Source organism: Pinus tabuliformis, chromosome 7, assembly GCF_031772625.1.
Source record: "Pinus tabuliformis cultivar Carrire ecotype Pingquan chromosome 7, CPIR1, whole genome shotgun sequence".
Lineage (NCBI taxonomy): Eukaryota > Viridiplantae > Streptophyta > Pinopsida > Pinales > Pinaceae > Pinus > Pinus tabuliformis.
Genome location: NC_142293.1, coordinates 176,605,001 through 176,621,993, shown reverse-complemented (window position 1 = coordinate 176,621,993; position 16,993 = coordinate 176,605,001).

Here is a 16,993-nt window from a genome sequence, read left to right as displayed (position 1 = left end):
TCCTTTTGAGCAAGAAAATGCCAAGAACATCCTGATAGCTTCCATATGGGCCATGGGTGCAAATGTCTCTTCAAAGTCAACTCCTTCAATTTGTGAATAGCCTTTGCAGACAAGTCTTGCCTTGTTTCTGATAACCTGTTCTTCCTCATTCATTTTATTTTTGAACACCCATTTGGTTCCTATTATGTTTTTTTCCTTTGGGCGAGGTACCAACTCCCATGTCTTGTTCTTCTCAATTTGGGACATTTCTTCTTCCATTTCTTTTACCCAATGAGGATCCTTACTTGCTTCTGCAAATGTTTCTGGTTCTATCATAGATAGGAGGGCAATGACTTTTCTCTTGGGTGTAATTGATATCCTTCTTCGGGTCTGCACACCTTCATCTTTATCGCCAATGATCTGCTCTTCTGGATGATATCTTTCAATATACTTCATCTTTGAAGGGGTATGAGGTGGTTCTCTTTTCTCTTCTTCTTCTTCATCATCTATCTTTTCTTCTTTAGGTTCTTCTTCTTCAAGGAGAAAGTCATCTTCATGTTCTTCAATTTCCTTTTCTGGAAGATCTTCATCAACCTTTACATCAATGCTTTCCACTATTTTCTTCAGTCGATAATTGTAGCACTTGTAAGCCTTGCTCCATGGAGAGTATCCAAGAAATATCCCTTCATCAACCCGAGAATCAAACTTTCCAGGTGAGCCATCATTTATTTTTATGAAGCACTTGCTTCCAAATATCTTGAAGTACTTCACCGAAGCAAGTCTTCCTTTCCATAGCTCATAAGGAGTTTTGTCACAATTTGGTCTTAATTGAGTCCGATTCAGTGTATAGACAGTTGTCCCTACTGCTTCTCTCTAGAATTTAGGCTGTAGGTCTACTGCTAATAACATGGTTCTTTCCATCTCTTGAACTGTTTGGTTTCGTCCTTCAACTACCCCATTTTGCTGAGGTGTTCTAGCAGCCGAGAATTCCCTTTTAATTCCATGAATATTACAGAAATCACTAAACTCGTTTGATGTGAATTCTCCTCCTCTGTCTGTTCTGAGGCACTTAATTTTTGAATCTTTTTCATTTTCTACAAGGGCTTTTAGATTCTTAAAGCACTCAAAAGTTTCAGATTTATACTTTATGAAATATATCCACATCATTCTAGTATAATCATCAACAAATAACACAAAGTACCTTTCTCCTTGGAGTGCTTGATTTCTAGTTGGCCCACACACATCAGCGTTGATGATCTCCAAGGGCTTCGATGTACAGTGTTCCTTTGTCTTGTTGCTGGTTCTGGTCTGCTTTCCATGTTGAAATGGACCACACACTGCTTGATTTGGTTTGAACAGCCTTGGGATATCTTGTATAGCTTTGATCTTGCTGATATTGATTAGATTTTCGAAGCTTGTATGTCCAAGTCGCTTGTGCCACAGCCAACTCTCATCTGTCTAACTCAAGTAGCATTTATTTTCCTAAATCTTGTTCAGAATGTAAACATTGTCTGGTGTTCTCACCCCTTTTGCCACAAGTTTCCCTGAGATAGAGTTCCTTATTTCACAGTCTTTGGTGCTAAAAACAACCTTATGTCCTTGATCACAGATTTGGCTGACACTCAGAAGGTTGTGTTTGAGTCCGTCAACCAGCAGAGCATCTTGAGCTTTTCCTTTTCCATTGATCAGAGTAACTGTTCCTCTTCCTGCAATTTTGCCAGTTCCGCTTCCAAATGACACATTCCCTTCCTTTTTGCTCAATGAGATAAATTTCCTTCTATCTCCTGTCATGTGTCTGGAGCACCCACTATCCACAAACCACTGGTTTCCATTATTTTGCGCAAATAGAGCCAGGCCGCATTTGTCCATGTCAGAGTTCTTGCTACTCGTCTTTCTTCCTTTGAGTGGGCAGTCTTATTCATAGTGTCCATTATTGTAGCAAAAAGAGCAAGTCAGATCAAATTTAGTCAAGGGATCAAAGGAATTGAAGGTTTTGATTTGTCCCTGTTTTTTGGGGGCATATGAGTTGATTACTCGGTCCTTTTGCGTTGTCTTTTCAGTTCTGCGAGCCATATAGTGTCTAGCTTGGTGACCGAAGTTTTTACAGTGAAAACAGTGTCCACGAAAGATGGTTTTGAAGCAACCACGGTTTAAGTCGATTTCCTTCCTGGGAATTACTCCTCCCTCATCCTTTGGATTTTTGATGGGGCCTTGGTGGAGTACAGGTTTGTATTTGCTGTATTGTCCATGATTCGACTCCACATTCTTCTTTGGAGTAATTCTTTCTTCATTCTTGGAATCTGGGATGCACTTTTGATAACATACTTTTTCATCTTTTGGATTGCAGGAAAGTGCATCGGCATAGCTTTTCGCACTTTTCTTAGTGCTTGAGGATTCTCCCTTGAAACCTATTCTAGACTTATCATGTTGAGGTTTTTGATTTTTCAGAATAGTCTCAAGTATTTGAGAGCTTTTACAACCCTTTTTAATTTTCTCCAACTCCTTTCTCAAAGATACTATTTCGGCCTTGCATTCTTCACAAGTCTCTTCTTTTTCTTTAAGTTTTGCTTCCAAGACATCTTCTCTCCTTCATATTTCCTCGTTGTCCACTTTGAGAGACAAGATTTTGTTCCGTAGTTTCTCATTTTCTTCAATGGCGCTTATTAACAGTTCATATACATTTCCTTCTAGCCCCGAGCCATCATCATCATCTGTGAGTGACATGAATAATGCTTCATGGCTTTCGTCATGATCACTTTCCTCATCTGATTTTTCTTTGATGACCATAAACTCATCCTCATCAGACTCATCTTGCTTGGAGAAGAAGTTTTTCTTATTGAACCCTTTCTTTTTATGTGCCATTCTTTTAGAATTTCCTTCATCATCACTGTCATGTTTATGAGGACATTTTGCTGCATAATGACCTATTTTACCACATTTGAAATAGATAAGAGGATACTTGCCTTTAAGCTTAGATCCTCTCTTTAGCTTTCGTACATATTGAGCCAATTCGGATTCCACATCTGACTCATCACTACAGTCATTCCTTTCTTTCCCTTTCTTTGACTTTGAGGCCTTGAATGTTGCATCTTTGGAGCTAGGGCCACCTTTCCTCATTTCATAGGCAGTGAGAATTCCATGAAGTTCATCCATTTTGAGGGTATCTAAATCCTTTGCTTCTTCTATAGCACTTATTTTGGAGTCAAATCTGTCTGGAAGAGACCTTAATACCTTTTGAACAATGGTACTTTCTTCCACCTTTTCGTCCAATCCTTTCAGGGAATTTACTACTTCAGCTACTCGAAGGAGATATGCTGCAATATCTTCTTCATCTTCCATCTTCAAACTTTCAAATTGTCTTCTGTGAGTTTGAAGCTTTTCCTTTTTGACTTTTGAGTCTCCATCGTACAAGCCAACTAGCTTCTCCCACATTTCTTTGATAGAGGTATAGTGCATGATTTTTGTAAACTCGGAATCGGTGATTTCACTAGTGATGGAGTTCATGGCCTTTGCATTTGCGATGTAGGCTTTCCTGTCGTCTTGGTCTGTTGGAAGAGTGGAAGTCGTTTAGTATTCAGTTTGACAAAAATGCCAGACTTCAGGTCCAAGGGACATTAAGTAGTAAGTCATTCTTTTCTTCCAGAAACCAAAGTTAGTGCCATCGAACAGAGGAGGTTTTCCTGATGCTTCGTGATTTCTCATCATGGCTATGGATCCTTCTTCAAGCTGTTAGGCTAGAATGAAGAAGCTGGCTTTGATACCAATTTTTGGGACTACTGAGGGGCAAGGATAATTTTAGGGGCGAATGTTCGCCCTTTGGCGAAATTAAGGGGTTTTATATTTTTAGTGGGCGAATATTTTTTATCATAGTACATTTTTATAAATCACCTCAAATAGCCCACCTTCTTTTAAGGGAGAGGGTAAAAAAGGTAAATTTAGCCCTTCAAATTAGGACTTACAACCTTCCATTCGCCCATTTTCAAGAATAGGTTTTATTTAAGTGAATCCATTCGCCCATTTTCAAGAATAGGTTTTATTTAAGTGAATCCTATGGGCCAAATACCATATTTATAAAATAGGTATGGTAAATTAATAAAAATATAAATAAATGAGAGGTATGGTAAATAAATAAAACATTGTTTACATTTACTCTATAAGTCACCTTATATACATGTAAGGGTGTAAACAAATAAAAATATAAGTAAAGTGGAGGTATGGTAAATAAATAAAACGTATCTTTATACTTACTCAAAAGGTATGGTAAATAAATAAAAATATAAATAAACTAGACGTATCGTAAATAAATAAAACCTCTTTTTATATTTAGTCCATAACCCTCGTTCTATTTATGAAGGCTCAAGAAAGAGGTTTTATTTAAGTGAATCCTATGGGCCAAATACCATATTTGTAAAAAAGGTATGGTAAATTAATAAAAATATAAATAAACGAGAGGTACGGTAAACAAATAAAACATTTTTTTATATTTACTCCATAAGTCACCTTATATTACGAACACTCAAAAAATGGGTTATATTTAGGTGAAACCTATGGCCAAAATACTATGGGACAAATACCATGGACTAGATTGTTATTAATACCATGCAAAAAACCATTATTAACCATAATATTAGAATTAATAAAAATATAAATGGCACATGGTATTGACCCATGGTATTCACCAAAATGGCACATGGTATTGACCCATGGTATTCACCTGGAATGTAGCCTATTTAAATGGGGGAATTAAACCAGCATGTAGCCTATGCTAAGATTCACTAGGACTTTACAAAGTTTTATTATTTAGTGAAAGACTCGCCAAGATCTTACAAGATTTTATAATTGAGTAAAATATTCGCCATGCCTGGTGAGAGATTCGCCAAAAAATTATATATACATATTAACAGTGTAAACTTTGAAACGGGAACTGCTACTGTTACCCGTTTTGTAGAGATAGCAAAAAAGTGACCCGATTTTGAAAAGGGGTGATGCAGAACACACATGTTTTTTTTAAAGCATAGTTTTTGAAACTTTAATTTTTTTTATGTACATTGCGTTTTAGAATGGTAGTGATTTTCATGCTGATTTAAAAAAGTGGTTATTCACCTTTTTTTTAAAAGACCTATTTTTTGACTTTATTTTTTTCTAACATAGGAAATGTAAATAATTATTTCGTAAATTTAATAATTTTGGAAGTGGTCTTCTTTTTCATATTTTCTAGTTTTTATTTTAATTTTTATTTTTTTTGTAGTGGGGTTTTATTGATTTGCATATTTAAAGAAGAAGGTCGATATTTTGTATTTTCGATATACTACATATTTATACATCGTTAATTAAATTTTCAATCCAAATAAAATAATTGTCTCTAAAAAAATATAAAAATATATGTAAAAAAAACAAAAATAAAAAATAAAAAATGTTAAAAAAAATTATCCCACAAACCATAAAAGAATTCGGAAAAGAAAAAAAAAAATAAAAAAATACATATATATATAAAATTAAGTAAGTAAATATTGAGAAATAAAAAAAAAAAAACATTAGCAAAAACTAGGGAAAAAAAAAAAAAAATTAAAAACAAACTAGTTTAAAAAAAGAAATAGAAAAATAACGAAAAAATTAAAAAAATAGTAAAATTAATATTAAAAAAAATACAAAATGTAAAAAAAAAAAAAATATCTCACAAACCATCAAAAACTTTGGAAAAAAAAAAGAAAATTAAAAAAATATATATTTATAGAATTAAGTAGGTAAAAATAGATAAATTAAAAAAAACATTAGCAAAAACTAAGGAAAAAATTAAAAACTAACTAGTTTAAAAAAAAAAAAAAAATAGAAAATTAAGTGAAAAAAATTAAAAAACTGGTAAAATTAATATAAAAAAAAAACACAAAAACAAATTTAAATTATAAAAAAAACCCAATAAAAGCGCGTAATTTTTATTAAAAAAAAAAACTGCAATTATTTTTATTAAACATATATATTTTATTTAAAAATAAATAAATAATTTTTTTTTTTAAACCATCTTTGTTTTTATTAAAAAAAAAAAAAAAAAAAAAATTAAACAATTTTTATTTGAAAAAACCAAAAAAAACAATTTAAAACAATTTTTTTTTTTATGTGAAAAAAATTATTTTGAATTTTATTAAAAATTTTATTAAATTATATTAAAAATTAAATTATTAAAAAAAATTAACAAATAATTTTAATAAAAATTAAATTTTAATTTTTTTTTCAAATTTCTGCGCCACCCCCGGGCCGCTCGGGGGCCATGGGGCGATTCCGGCAGACCACCCGCCCCCGGCCGCGCCACCCCCAGGCCGCTCGGGGACCATGGGGCGATTCCCGGAATCGCCCCATGGCCCCCGAGTGGCCCGGTGGTGGCGCGGCCAGGAGCGCACATTAATTTTTTTTTTCATTTTATTTTTTATAAAATGAAAGTTTTAAAAAAATTAAAATTTAATTCTTATTAAAAAAATTTGTTAAAATTTTTGAATAGTTTAATTTTTAATAAAATTTAATATATATTTTTTTTAATTAAAAAAAAAAAAATCGTTTAAAAAAAAATACAAACATTAAATTTTTTTTTTAAATTAAATTTATTGATAAGTGTTTTTAATAATTTAATTCTTATTATAATGATTTAAAATTTAAGTTATATTAAAATTGTTTATTAAATTAAAATTTAATAATTTTTATTAAAAAAATTTAATGATTTTTTTTGGTTTGTTTTTAAATGTGTAATGAAAATTTAATAAAAAAAAATTTATTTTTATTTTGAAAAATCAAAAACACATTTTTTTTTTAAGTTTAGAATGTTTTTTAATTTTATTTTATTTTTTTTAATTGGAAAAAACGTATGTTTTTAAAATTTTGATTTTTTTTTTGTTTTTTTTTTTGAATATTTTGAGCTTATTTTTGTCTTTTTTGTTTTTTCTAAATGCTTTTAATAGTAATTTTATTAGTTTTTATTTTTTATTTTTTTTGTTAATTTTCTAATTTTGTTTAATCTAGTTTGTTTTTAATTTAAATTTTTTTTTTTTGCTAGTTTTTGCGAATGATTTTTTTAATCTTTCTATTTTTACTTAATTTTATATATATAATTTTTTTTTTTTTTTTTTTTTTTTTTTTCTAAATTCTTTTATGGTTTATGAAACAATTTTTTTAAAACATTTTTTATTTATTTTTTGTCATATATATATATATATATATATATAGATATATATATATTTACATTTATTTTTTTAAGTAATCATCATTTTAATTTTAATTTCACTAGTTTTTAATATTTTTTTGTTAATTTTCCATTTTTTTTTAAATCTAGTTTGTTTTTAATTTTCAGTTTTTTTTTAGTTTTTTGTTAATGTTTTTTTTTTTAATTTTTCTATTTTTGCCTACTTAATTTTAGAGTTTTTTATAATGTTTATTTTTTTCTTTTCCCAAATTTTTTTAGTTTACATATTTTTTTTTTTTTTTTTTTTTAATATGGGTTTTTTACTATTTATTTGTTTATAATTTGTAATTTTTTTCTAGTTTTTTAATTCTTATTTTTTGTTGGTTAATTTTGTTTTTTATTTCCATTTTTATGATTGATTTTTATTTTTGATGTTTTTTTTTTTTTTTTTTTTTTTTTTTTTTTTTTTTTATAGTATATATTTTTATTTATGTTTTGTTATTTTTATTTTTATTTTTTTTGTTTTGTGTTTTTCATTGTTTTAACTTTTTTATTTTTTATTTTTATTTATTTGTTTTTTCTATATGAAATTTTAATGTTTTTCGGGGTCATGATAAAATATTTTATGTTATTATTTTGAAATGTTGAAATTTTACCCTTGAAAAACAATTTGTTATCCCAGCATCAACACTTTTCGTTTTGAGGGTGTTTTCTGCACAAAATTTACCATTGAGAAAAAAAAATGTTATTCGAACATCAACACTTCGTTTTGAGGGTATTTTTTGGATAATTTTTGCACAAAAAATTGGTTTTCATCGCCATTTTTAAAACATGTTGAAAATTTACCCTGGAAAAAAAAAGGTGTTATTCCGGCATCAACACTTTTCGTTTTTAGCATTGTTTTTTATGTTTCTTCGGGGTTTTTTGGCCAGAGTTCCCGTTTTGAGTTTATAGTTCCCGTTTCAAAGTTTACATTGTTTATTATATTATTGATAAAATCGCCTTCAATTTTTCTTATATACCATGGAGATTCGCCCATTTATTATATTTATAAATTTAGGGGGGGTTCTTAAAATTTTCCCTACTGAGGGGGGGGTGAATTAGTGTTTCTTACAATGCTTTTTAATTGTTCTAGTGATTCCCAAAAATCATATATATATTTGTATATGTATACATAGACCACAGAAATCAATAGCTGGAATTAATACTTTTATTAAAGAAATGCAAAACGGTGCAATTAAATAAATACAATATTAATATATATCTAATTGTGAATAGTTGCCAAGCTCCAACTTGGACTTCAGTGAGGCTCCAACCTCCAGAGCACCAACTCTGTTTTGCCAAGACACCAATCTGGACTTAGGAGCACCAACTCCCAAGGACTTCAATCCTGTTCAATTCTGAGGCTCCAACCTCTTTGGTATACACTGGTGTGCTGCTGCACTCTTTTCAGCTTCCACTGCTTCTGCTGCCCCCTTTACCTCTACTGCTTCCACTATCTCATACTCAAGTTATACCATGCACCAACAACTAACATCAGTTCTCTGTTTTTGCTACTTTTATACATTCCATGCCTCTGTCCATTCATTTCCTCTTTCTCGCTGGCTCTTTGGCTTCCTCTCCCCGTAGGCTCTACCGCTTCCTCAATGCTCGCTGGCGCTTCGGCTTCCCAGTCCATGGCTCCCTCTGACTATTCAAGTGTTCCAATACTCGCAGGACGCGTTGAATCAAAGGCAAAGGAATGAGTCAACGCAGAGGACCCATATTCATAAAACTGTAACAACCCCTTGTTTTTCTCATGATAGCAGGCATATACGGGGATGGCATTATTTATTTAACAGATAGCCACATCCTTTCGACAATGATAGCAGGCATGATTCTCCCATGTTACTGACGCTCAGCCTTCTAATTCATCGGAAACAACGATCGTAAGCCTTTCGGCTTAAAACACCCCGCGCAAGCCAAAATTCTATTACACAGGAAATATATGAAAAAACAGGCAAAGAACACTAAAGGCGGACTTCAAATTTAGTTTACCCGCAACTATAATGTATCGGGTCCGCCTTGTAATCGCAATCGGAGGTTTCGTGAGGTCCTTTATATATCAGCACCCTGACTCCGCCGATGGCCGATGGCCGATCCGATGGACCAGATGCGATATTATATAGACTGTTTATAATAAGTTTGTCGGGTCCACTGCTCCTATCGCAATCGGCGTTTTCATGTGGCAGGGCCTCATAACCTATGCGATGGGCGGATGCGACAAACCATTTAACCATAACACAATCTCGCGTCGGGTCCGTGTTATTATCGTAGTCAACGTTTTTAATGTGGCAGGCCCAACCCACTTGCGATACCCGCTCTGAAATGACGGATGCGATATATCATTAGACTGGTTTTAATTCCTCCGTTGGGTCCACAACCGTATATCGCAATCGGGGGTTTCGGGAGTGACAACCCTTTGAGACCAGCGACATATACCCGCTCCGAAATGCCGGATGCGATATATTATAGACTACCTTTAATGCCACCATCGGGTCCGCTTCACAATCGGGGGCTTCAGTGTTGTCACATAGCGGAACCCCCGATCAGCGATGCGCCGATATCCATATATGTTGAACTATATATTAACACATATAACTGTGTTTTTCCGTTGAAAGGGGAAATGCCTTTGATTATTGCAAAATGCATATATATGGGTTTTGGGCACCCAACAACTCCCGATAGTGTTAATGTATGCATATATGGCCTGATGACTCCCGATAATGATTAAGCATGCATCCAAGGGTTTTATAGGCCCGATACCTCTCAATAAGCTCTTTATATATGAGAATGAGCCTCTATTGCTACGATAGGCTCCCGATGGCTCAATGGCTCCCGATAACTGCTTCTGTTCTCCCGATGGCTCATGATGACTCTGTCTGCGCTTGGTAGTGTCTTCCAAAGACCTCCTTGCATATGAGAGTGCCTTTCTTACTTTGATATGCTCCGATAGCTCCGATAGTTCCTCTTCTTTGGCATATATATGGCATATATATATGTGGCTCCTCCTATAGCTCCTCTTTGCTCCAATGTGGCTCCTCTGACTTGGTCTGCTCCTCTTGGCTCCATTTGCTCCTCTTGGCTCTGTCTGCTCCTCTGAGGGCTCATCTCCTCCTCTTGAATATTGCCATATTGACATCAATGACAATCTGTGTCCAACAACAGCTGAACAATTTTCATAGGTACATAGTTTAGCTTCCCTCCGACTGAATCCAGATGAATTAGTAGAATTTAAGGAATACAGACAACAAAGGTTAACCCATGTGCCTGTGAATCTACTTAAGATAATCCCACTGGAATCTCAAGAAGAAAGGTTGTCTACTAATGTCTGAGAAGAGGATTAAAACAAAACACCAAATGATGTTGAATCACAAAAAGAGTCTGTTGTAGAGAAAGATATAGAAGAAACTTCCAACAATAAGAGTACTGGGAAAGGACTTGATCAAAAACAAATGTAGAAAGAATGGGGGCAGTTTGAACAAATGTTGGCTTATGGGGGCCTGACCCAGGTTCGGAGTTATTTAGCCAAACAAATCCCTACACTATTGGCACTTTCGGCATCAGCCCGCGGAGCGCGGACCGAAGTCTCACCCGAAGTAGTATGGGGGGATGTTGGAACCAAGTTTCTGCACCCTTGAGATGTTTGTGATGTCGATTTAGTCCAACTAGACCTGACTTTGCGCAGGTCGCTTCATGCACTATTCCAACCTTCAGTGCCCTTGCAAAGTGGCACAATTGTCTTTTGTGCAGCCCTATCCAGGGGCTGAAATTCTTTTGTGCTGCTATGGCATCGATCTGCGCTATTTCCTAACCTAGATTGAATATCTTACTTATTGTTAGGCCCCTATACTACTAGTGTAACCCCCTATTGTTATTAGTAAAACCCCCTTATTATATTTTTGTGCTCATGTAGTCTCCATATTGTTATTATTGTGCCCCATAGAAGCCCACTATTGTTATTATTGTGACCTTGCATTATTATTGTTATGTCGACTTTGATTATATTATGACCCCTTAGACTCCTATATATAGAAAGGAGGTCTTTTCATTTGTATCATCTAAGAATTGTTCATTTTTGTAATGTAAAGGAGGTTGCCCCCTCGAAGACGCTTATTTCTAAGGTGTTCATCTATCTTTTCTATCTTTTCGTGAGCTGGTTCCATAACATTTGGTATCAAAGCTTTGGATTATAGGGTTTCACTGCTCCAAATAGGTCATCGTGGAATTTCGCTATAACTTTTTTTTTGCGATGTTTCAGAAGTGAAAACAAAAACCCATTTCAAAAGAAATCACACTGAACCTTAGGTTCAAATTTCAGAGCTTTTCTCCCTAAATTTTTGGATATATGATCTGAGGAAGTTAGGCATTTTGCAAGCTCTAGAATTTAAGCTAAAACAGGTAATTCTGGGATTTTTGCTATAACTCTTTCACTACGAAGTCTCAAAAGATAAAACAAAAAACAATTTGAGAAGAGATCGATCTGAACCTCGGCTTTGAATTTTAGATCTTGTCTCGCTATATTTGTGGAGATATAGTCTTAGGAAATTAGGGTTTTGCAGACCCACAAATTACATTCCAAACAGGTCACCTTGGGAAAATCGTCATAACTATCTCTCTAGGCATTAGATTGAAATTTCGTAAGAAGTTACAGAAAGAAGCTAGACTGTAGTTTCCTTCCTAAGGTCATGATAGTGACACGTGGCACGTCGTATAGGTTCGCTCTACTGAACTATTATATAATCAGGTCACTGTGGGAGATTTGGCATAACTCTTCCTTGGAGAATCCAATTTGGATCAGACTGGTGGAATTGGAAAGAGGACGCAGAGGGCTACTACAAGTTGCAATTTTAGAACTTAAAGATCCAAAAGTACAAATTTATAGTCGTTCCAAGATCGAGCTCCTAAAATCAAGAAAAAGCAAGATGAGGAAGTTTGATGGCAAGGATCCGGTAAATTGGATACTTCAGATGTAGCAACATTTTGATATACATGGTGTACCACTGTCACAAAAGGTAGGTATTGCATATTCATCATTAGAACCGAATCAATTTTTATGGTATAAAGGGATTTGTTCTCGTAAACAACTTGTTACATGGTCAATTTTCACGGAGGAAATGATAGCACATTATGAGGATACAAAGAGCAACACCTTCTTTAGAGAAACACTACAACAATTGGAAATAGTAAAATGGATTTGTAACATAGTGGAAATTAAAATTATGGCAACAAAGAAGTCTACCCCTCACAACTATAAAGATGGAAGTGTTGTTTCTTCTAGCCTTCCACAACCTACAAGGGTTACACCACAACAATTGGAAGGAAAAAGAGAAAAAGGGCTTTGTTACAATTGTGATAGCAAATGCACTAAAGGTCATAAGTGTGCTGAGAAGAAATTATTTTACATAGTGTGAAGAAGTGGAAGAAAAGGATCAAGAAACATCAAAATAAGAGGATATATGCCAGGACCCAACCCCAGAGAAAGAAGAAATGAATCAGACCATATCTTGTAAAGCATTGTTTTGTGTTATTTCTATTATCCAACTAGATTGGATAAATGAAACAAGGCATGAATGGAAGAAGGATGAAGAAGTATGGCCACTCATTCAAAAGTTGTAGAATATCCCAATTCAAACAATATTGCCAGAACTTGAAAAGGAAGGAAAAATCATATTGGAACCTGGAGCAGTCATAGAAACAAGAACCTGACAGCTACGAAATCGATCAATTTCAGAGTATCTCATCAAGTGGAAGAACTTACCTGCTAAATATTCCACATGGGAGGACAATAATTTTATACAGAAGCATCAAGAACTACCGAAGCATTGAGGACAACACTTTTTCAAGGAGAGGGGCATGTTAGGCTCCTATACTACTAGTGTAACCCCCTATTGTTATTAGTACAACCCCCTTATTATATTGTTGTGCCCATGTAGTCTCCATATTGTTATTATTGTGCCCCATAGAAGCCCACTATTGCTATTATTGTGCCCTTACATTATTATTGTTATCTCGACACTGATTATATTATGACCCGTTAGACTCCTATATATAGAAAGGAGGTCTTGTCATTTGTATCATCTAAGAATTTTTCATTTGTGTAATGTAAAGGAGGTTGCCCTCTCGAAGAGGCTTATTTCTAAGGTGTTCATCTATCTTTTCTATCTTTTTGTGAGCTGGTTCCATAACATTTGGTATCAAAGCTTTGGATTCTAGGGTTTCGCTGCTCCAAATAGGTCATCGTGGAATTTTCACTATAACTTTTTTTTTGCGATGTTTCAGAAGTGAAAACAAAAACCCATTTCAAAATAAATTGCACTGAACCTTAGGTTCAAATTTTAGAGCTTGTCTCCCTATATTTTCGAAGATATGATCTGAGGAAGTTAGGCATTTTGCAAGCTCCGGAATTTAAGCTAAAACAGGTCATTGTGGGATCTTTGCTATAACTCTTTCACTACAAAGTCTCAGAAGCTAAAATGAAAAACAATTTGAGAAGAGATCAATCTGAACCTCGGCTCTAAATTTTAGATCCTGTCTCGCTATATTTGTGGAGATATAGTCTGAGGAAATTAGGGTTGTGCAGACCCATGAATTACATTCCAAACAGGTAACCTTGGGAAAATCGTCATAACTATCTCTCTAGGCATTAGATTGAAATTTCGTAAGAAGTCACAGAAATAAGATAGGCTTTAGTTTCCTATGTATAATTTTCAGATCCTAAGGTCGAAACAGTGACACGTGGCACGTCGTACAAGTTCTCTCTACTGAACTAGTATATAATCAGGTCACTGTGGAGATTTGGCATAACTCTTCCTTGGAGAATCCAATTTGGATCAGACTGGTGGTATTGGAAAGAGGACGCAAATGGCTACTGCAAGTTGTAATTTCAAAATTTAAAGATCCGAAAGTACATATTTACAGTTGTTTCAAGATCGAGCTCCTAAAATCAAGAAAAAGAAAGATGAGGAAGTTTGATGGCAAGGATCCGGTAAATTGGATACTTCAGATGGAGCAATATTTTGATATACATGGTGTACCACTGTTACAAAAGGTATGTATTGCATCTTCATATTTAGAACCAGATCAATTTTTATGGTATAAAGGGCTTTGTTCTCGTAAACAACTTGTTACGTGGTCAATTTTCATGGAGGAAATGATAGCACATTATGAGGATACAAAGAGCAACACCTTTTTTAGAGAAACACTACAACAATTGGAAATAGTAAAACCGCTTTGTAACATAGTGGAAAGTAAAATTATGGAAACAAAGAAGTCTACCCCTCACAACTATAAAGATGGAAGTGTTGTTTCTTCTAGCCTTCCACAACCTACAAGGATTACACCGCAACAATTGGAAGAAAAAAGAGAAAAAGAGCTTTGTTAAAATTGTGATAGCAAATGCACTAAAGGTCATAAGTGTGCTGAGAAGAAATTATTTTACATAGAGTATGAAGAGGAGGAAGAAAAGGATCAAGAAACATCAAAAGAAGAGGATATATGCCAGGACCCAACCCCAAAGAAAGAAGAAATGAATCATACCATATCTTGTAAAGCGTTGTTTTGTGCTATTTCTATTATCCAACCAGATTGGATAAACGAAGCAAGGCATGAATGGAAGAAGGATGAAGAAGTATGGCCACTCATTCAAAAGTTGCATAAGATCCCAATTCAAACAATATTGCCAGAACTTCAAAAGGAAGGAAAAATCATATTGGAACATGGAGTAGTCACAAAAAAAAGAACTTGACAGCTACGAAATCGATCAATTTCAGAGTATCTCATCAAGTGGAAGAAATTACCTGCTGAATATTCCACATGGGAGGACAAGAATTTTATACATAAGCATCAAGAACTACCCAAGCATTGAGGACAACACTTTTTCAAGGAGAGGGGCATGTTAGGCCCCTATACTACTAGTGTAACCCCCTATTGTTATTAGTATAACCCCCTTATTATATTGTTGTGCCCATGTAGTCTCCATATTGTTATTATTGTGCCCCATAGAAGCCCATTATTGCTATTATTGTGCCCTTACATTATTATTGTTATGTCAGCTCTGATTTTATTATGACCCCTTAGACTCCTATATATAGAAAGGAGGTCTTGTCATTCGTATCATCCAAGAATTGTTCATTTGTGTAATGTAAAGGAGGTTGCCCCCTCGAAGAGGCTTATTTCTAAGGTGTTCATCTATCTTTTCTATCTCTTTGTGAGCTGGTTCCATAACATTTGGTATCAAAGCTTTGGATTCTAGGGTTTTGCTGCTCCAAATAGGTCATCGTGGAATTTTCGCTATAGATTTTTTTTTGCGATGTTTCAGAAGTGAAAACAAAAATCCATTTCAAAAGAAATCACACTAAACCTTAGGTTTAAATTTCAGAGCTTGTCTCCCTATATTTTCAGAGATATGAACTGAGGAAGTTAGGCATTTTGTAAGCTCTAGAATTTAAGCTAAAACAGGTCATTGTGGGATTTTTGCTATAACTCTTTCACTACAAAGACTCAGAAGCTAAAACAAAAAACAATTTGAGAAGAGATCAATATGAACCTTGGCTCCAAATTTTAGATCCTGTCACGCTATATTTGTAGAGATATAGTATGAGGAAATTAGGGTTTTTCAGACACACGAATTACATTCCAAACAGGTCACCTTGGGAAAATTGTCATAACTATCTCTCTAGGCATCACATTGCAATTTTGTAAGAAGTTACAAAAAGAAGACAGACTGTAGTTTCCTATGTATAATTTTCAATTCCCTAAGGTTGAAACAGTGACATATGGCACATCATACAAGTTTTCTCTACTGAACTAGTATATCATCAGGTCACTGTGGAAGATTTGGCATAACTCTTCCTTGGAGAATCCAATTTGGATCAGACTAGTGGAATTGGAAAGAGGACGCACAGGGCTATTGCAAGTTGCAATTTAAGAACTTAAATATCTGAAAGTACATATTTACAGTCGTTTCAAGATCGAGCTCCTAAAATCAAGAAAAAGCAAGATGAGGAAGTTTGATGGCAAGGATCTGGTAAATTGGATACTTCAGATGGAGAAATATTTTGATATACATGGTGTACCACTGTTACAAAAGGTATGTATTACATCTTCATATTTAGAACCAGATCAATTTTTATGGTATAAAGGGCTTTGTTCTCGTAAACAACTTGTTGCGTGGTCAATTTTCATGAAGGAAATGATAGCACATTATGAGGATACAAAGAGCAACACCTTCTTCAGAGCAACAATACAACAATTGGAAATAGTAAAAGGGCTTTGTAACATAGTGGAAAGTAAACTTATGGCAACAAAGAAGTCTACCCCTCACAACTATAAAGATGGAAGTGTTGTTTCTTCTAGCCTTCCACAACCTACAAGGGTTACACCACAACAATTGGAAGAAAAAAGAGAAAAAGGGCTTTGTTAAAATTGTGATAGAAAATGCACTGAAGGTCATAAGTGCGCTGAGAAGAAATTATTTTACATAGAGTATGAAGAGGAGGAAGAAAAGGATCAAGAAACATCAAAAGAATATGATATATGCTAGGACCCAACCCTAGAGAAAGAAGAAATGAATCAGACCATATCTTGTAAAGCATTGTTTTGTGCTATTTCTATTATCCAACCAGATTGGATAAACGAAGCAAGGCATGAATGGAAGAAGGATGAAGAAGTATGGCCACTCATTCAAAAGTTGCATAAGATCCCAATTCAAACAATATTTCCGGAACTTGAAAATGAAGGAAAAATCATATTGGAACTTGGAGCAGTCACAGAAACAAGAACCTGACAGCTACGAAATTGATCAAT